The sequence below is a fragment of the Geotrypetes seraphini genome, chromosome 15 (genome assembly GCF_902459505.1).
Source record: "Geotrypetes seraphini chromosome 15, aGeoSer1.1, whole genome shotgun sequence".
In the NCBI taxonomy this organism is placed as follows: Eukaryota; Metazoa; Chordata; class Amphibia; order Gymnophiona; family Dermophiidae; genus Geotrypetes; species Geotrypetes seraphini.
In genome coordinates this window covers 24967918-24973917 of record NC_047098.1, presented here as the reverse complement: position 1 = coordinate 24973917, position 6000 = coordinate 24967918, and positions in this window count along the sequence as shown.

Genomic DNA, 6000 nt, shown 5'->3' with positions numbered 1-6000 from the left:
CAGGGGGAGCAGACATTGGAAAGAAGTGGGGAGGAGAAAGAAAAAAGGGCACATGTGAGGGAAGAGGATAGAGTTAGAAATAAAGATAGACAGACAGGGGGCCTGGGAGAAACACAGACAGAAAGAATGACAGACAGCGTCCAAGGAGAGAGAGACAAAAACAAAACAAAACAGATAGACAGACATCTACTCTAGCACCCGTTAATGTAACGGGCTAAAACACATAGAAAAAAACCCAAACACACATACAGCAGGCAAAGAGACAAACACCAAAACAAACACAGACAGAGAGACCACAGGGAAGTGGGGGGGGGGGGGGGAAATGCTGCACAGGGAAGTGGGGTGGGAGGGAAATGCTGCAGCACAGGGAAATGGAGGGGGAGGGATGCTGATGTAGCTACTGCACAGGGAAGTGGAAGGGAGGAGAGAAATGCTGCTGCATAGGGGGCAGGGAGAGAGACAGATAGAAAGAAAGACAGATAGTGGGAGGGAGGGAGACAGAAAGAAAAGAAGAAAGAGACAGGGGCAGGGAGAGAGACAGAAAGAAAGAAAGACAGCGGCAGAGAGAGACAGAAATAAAGAAAGACAGACAAACATATATTCTAGCACCCGTTAATGTAACGGGCTTAAAGACTAGTATAGCATATATTATGCATTAGGAAACGAAATTCATATTGCATTATACAAGATTTAACAAAGAAAAGCTTAACAGAGAAATTCTGTATAGGAAAACTAAGAAGCAATGAATTCTCTATAAATCCACAATTTAAGGGGGGGGAGAATTAAGGAAAAAAGGCTTTCTTAATTTAAGAAAAAAAAAGCCCTAACCAAAGTCAAAAATACTAGGCATCTATTCTAGACAGTTTATTCAATCTCTTCTACTTAAGAAACAAAGTTTCCATTAATTTCCCTCCTATCCGCACTTGGGACCTATATTTGTCATTTATTTTCAAGAAATGCATTGAGTTATTAGAACAACATTTGATTTTTTTTTATCTAAAGACTATTGCCCCTGGTGGTTTAAATAAGGCATTTTTGTGAATGGAAATGTTCTCATCTTCCCTTCTGCATCTGTGCCTCATTACGTCTAGGCGTTTCCCTGGCTTTTTAAGTGATTACACTGTGAACTCTATTTTGCCACTTTTTTCACTTTGTTACCTTCCCCTGAAGATGTGTTCAGCGAAACGGGGATCTCCCTTAGGGATTTGAGGTTCAGTTATCGCGGCAGGCAACCTGAAGAGCAACTGTTTTGAATTAAGTAGTTTTTTGGATCTTTTTTGTTTTTGTGTGGGTTGCTTGCGTGTAACTTACCAATAATTGACTGCATTTTCCTGTGGAGTTTTTTGTGGCCAGTGACCGTTACGGGTTTGCTTACTTGGTTTGTACTATTAGCATTCCCTAGTCCTGTTGGGCTTTAACTGAGTCTTTTTTTCTCCACCTGTTTTGTTATTTAACACTGTATACTTGGAACTTCTTTCCTCATAGTCCCCAGAAGAGAGTGGTCTTCTTGTTACTTTATATTGAGTTGTTTTGGGTCATAGAAAAGATATCTATTAGATTCAAAAAGGATTAAGCATTTACAAGGAACATGTAAAAAGAAATGAGGCCCACAGATAACTAAAAACTACTTCCTCTTCTCCTGTGTATCTACACAGATAGCGGGAAAAAGCCATACTTTCCCACCCTAAAACAACTTACCGTATTTTTCGTTCTATAAGACGCACCAGGCCATAAGACATACCCCCCTTGCAGAGGAGGAAAAACCAAGGGAAAAAAATTTGGTTCAGAATTTTTTTTCTTGGTTTTTCCTCCTCTACACGTAGGTGTATCTGGTGCTGGGAAGTCCGAAGCAGCCTCCCCCCCCCCCCCCCGGTACCTTTTTGTAACTGGCGGTGGTCCAGCGCAGTCTCCTGCTGGACGGCTGCCTTTCATTGCAGAGCAGTGCACAATGCAGGAGTGCGACCTTTGTACTTCTTTCCTGATCCCGCGCCACTCCTTGATTGGCGTTTGTTATTGATATATCAAATGATGGGTTATATCCCCTCCCCGTAAAGAATTGAAGAATTTGAAGAACTGAAATTTCTCCTTGTTTCACCATTGGCGTTGTACTATAACTGTTTTTTCCGGCCTTGGGTCGGTTGGTAGGGGTCAGGTGCTATGATGTTTCAACATACCACTGCTTGCCTGGCTGATGTATGTTATACTGAGTACTTCATATAAATTTTATTGTAATGTACTGATATATTCTATATTTGAGCTTTTTCTTTGATCTGACATAACATAATTATTTATATACCGCATAAGCCTTATAGTTCTAAGCGGAACACAAGGAAACCAGTGAAGGAGGAGGCAGCCACTGGAAGGGCTAGTGAGGGACCAGGGGAAGAAAGATCTAGCCTTTGGTGTCAGTTATTGTTCTGCAGGCTGCCATGTGGGAGACCTGGGTTAAGTTCCCAAGCTTAGATGCTGCTCCTGAGGTTCACAGGGCCTGGGGAAAGCGGCAGGAAAAAATAATTTCAAAATGGCTGGGGGTGCTAAAAACACAAATACAATTTACCCCTTTCTGGACAGAGTGAAGGAACTTGATCACTACTGGGAATGTTCAGCTCCTACTACCATCCACACAACTGACTTCTATGGACTAAGGAGGAGACTCAAGCATCAAATCATGATCACAGTTATCTCAATGCTTAAAAATACTCAAAATCAATCCCAGAAAAAAAAAAATTCCTTTTTTAATCAAAAACTATAAAGAAAACAAACAGAAAACCATTGTATTTTTTTGTTGTTGTTTCTTGCATGCTTTGGCATGATGGTTGTTAATTTAGCTTTTTTGGGGGGGGTTTCATTGTATACAGTTTTCTTTTGTACACATACTGAGTTTTGGAGTGTTTCCATTGATGACTAGATGGTGCACAATAATGCTTGTTAATATTGTTTACTAACTAAACCCATCAAATGTAGGAATGGATGTTCACACAAGTTAGTAAATGAATCTCTCAATTTTGGAAGCAGTAATCATTGATGTACCCGATTATTCAGGCTATGAGCACCACTATTGATGCAAAGCTCTTTAGAGACTGTTAATTGAAAAAGAGTGCCCCCTATTTAAGTCTTTTTCCTGTATTGGTTGCATGGGGTGTAGAGGTTAGATCAGTGTATCGCAAACCGTGCGCCTCCTGAGATTTCAGATGTGCCGCTGCACACTGGGGAGAAGGAGATGCGCTGGCTGACTGCTTACAGGACGTGCCTCTTGCGGTGAGAGGCACGTCCTGTCGGCAATCAGCCGTCGCCAGCGCCTCTCCAGCCCTCTTCCCTGCTGGCACCCCCACTGGTGTCTCGGGGCCTTTGCGCGTGCGCAGACATCGATGCGATGATGTCACGTGGGCGCGTGATGTCATCACAGCGACGTCCGTGCACTTTCGTATGCCTCGAGCTGTGGCCATTACGTTTAGTGTGCCGCGGCTCGAGAAAGTTTGCGTGACACTGGGTTAGATTAACAGGGCAGCCCATGAGGAAGGGATGCAGAACCGTGTGCAGAAACTCATCAGAATAGCCATACTGGGTCAGACCAATGGTCCATCTGGCGCAGTATCCTGTTTCTGTGGACAATCCAGGTCACAAATACCTGTCAAAAACCAAAATAGTACCAACATTCCATGCTAGCAATCCTAGTGTAAGCAGTGGCTTCCCCCCTGTCTGTCTCAATAGCAGACCTATGGACTTTTTCTCCAGGAACTTGTCCAAACCTTTTTTTTTTTTTTTAAACCAGCTACATTAACTGCTGTTACCGCATCTGGCAATGTGTTCCAGAGGATGCGGTAAGAGCAGTTATGCAAATAAGGTCCCACTAGCTATGTTAAACCAGAGGCTGATATACAGGGCCATGTGTATAAAGCACAATTGCTGAATGGTAGAGAAGTGCTGATAATTAACCTGGAACATATTGTGATTTGAGGTTTGAACCGTTTAAGGATTCTTGGTTACCGCATACATGTTGCATATGCTGAAGAAACTGGTTCTTTCTGGATGGGGTGCTGCTTTTATTGCATTTACCGTATTTTGCTTTTTTCACTTTTCTCTACCTGTAGTTCAAGGCTGAGCTTCCTCCTTCCTCTTTATGGAACAAGAAGGCTGAACACATGGCATGACCACAAAGAGGTTAAACAAGGTCATATCTGATGTGACTGACTGAGCAGGTTAGACATGTATGGTAAAACTGGGTAGGTGTAATAGGGTTATATCTAGGAGGGCTTATTTAGCTAGAATGTGTGTGGGCAGTGCAAAGTGCCTTTTGTCTTTGTTTTGAGACTAGCCCTAGTAAGAGCACCTGAGGGAAGAATAGGAAATGTGGTGACATTGGGTGAGAAGTAGGAGGGAAGTGTGTTTTGTTTCTATTGTTGGAAGGGCGGTGACTCAGCTGCTCCAGAAACTGGAAGAATGATTATAATTCAAAGAATGTCTTTGGTTTCCCCCCTCCCTTGGGGATTTCAGTCTCAGAAACCAGCTCAACCAGTTCTCATGTATATACGATATTCCACCGAAATAAATCCACCCCTGAACTCCGAGCTCCCTTTCTGGCCATGGCAGAGCTGCTTTGGTAATGCTTGATGACATCACAATGCAGCTGTGTTCCACAAAGTGATATCAGCTGCGACTTTAACCTTCCAATAGAACAGAGCAGGAAAGCCACAGACCCAGCTTGGTCAAAAGATACACAGAGATTAAAAAGAAGTTCCAAGCCCACTCCAGCACGTTGTCTGTATTTATTACATCTTCCAAGTTTCAGAAAGAAACCCTTTGCTTTTGAAATGGTGTAAATACTGAGAAGAGCATTAGTAGGGCAAGCCTGGTGGCTCAGCACTGCTGTACATAAAGACCTGTCTTTGGTTCCCAGGCTGGCCACAGTGCCCCACCGCTGGAGTCGCTGTACAAGCTAACTCCAGCCTATCCCGATCCATCTTGCCACATACTGGACCCAGACTGTAGAACTCCGTCCAGCATCAGCTTCACTGCTGGGGCTGCCACTTGAGCACAACTCCTGGGTAACTGGTGAGAACCGAGCGTGCCCCCTGGTACTCTAACATCCTTGGCTAAGAGTCCTGCCATTGACTGCGGTGCTTTTCTTTTCTTTCATTTTTATTTGCAAATTTCAAAATTACATGCCACAAAAAAATATTTTGAAATGAAGCAAATAAAGAAATTGATATCTATAGTAACCCAGATGGCGTCCGAAGGTGCAGGGAGTACTGACTGATCTCTGGCGTGCCTGAAGTTGCATGCTGTTATGATAGGGAAAAGGAAGACAAAGCTGAAGACTTCCTGTCCCAGCTGGAACCTCCCCAGCTGATGCTGTGCTTTACCGACAGGAGACAGTGGACTCCACGTGTCTTCAACTGGTGTGGCTTGGCCTGCTAAAATAATCCTGTGTTTCTGCTGGGTGGACCTGGGATGACAGTGGAGGAGCCCCTGGTAAGAGCAATTTGCTGAGGAGGGATGAGGGGGGTGAAAGAATTGACATGGGGATATCGCATTTAAAAAAGGTGGTTATGAGAGATCCGTTTTATGATGACAACTACAAATAAGGTTAATGTGTAGCAAGGAATGTATGGATTGAAGGTGTTTTAATGTTAGACTACAAAAACAATACAATTTTACCTTAAAACAAGATCATACGTGGGATGGGGGAGCTAATTTTAGCAATATCTGACTATAAGATTTAAAGAACAAAAGCAAAAACTGCAGGAACGGCGTACAAGACGCCAAGTCTTTAATGAACAAACATAAATATAGTGAAATTCTCAAAAACTTTTCATAAATATAGTGCATGTGCCTTTTATAACATACAAATGGATTTAAACCCAAAAATAAACTTAGCTCTCAGGGTTATGAGGGTCCCAACACGGACCACGTATCGAAAATCTGTCTCAAGGAACCCGTATTTGAGTTTGATATGTTTTTCTGATCTCTATTGCTTTGGTATTCTATGTTTTTGACTAA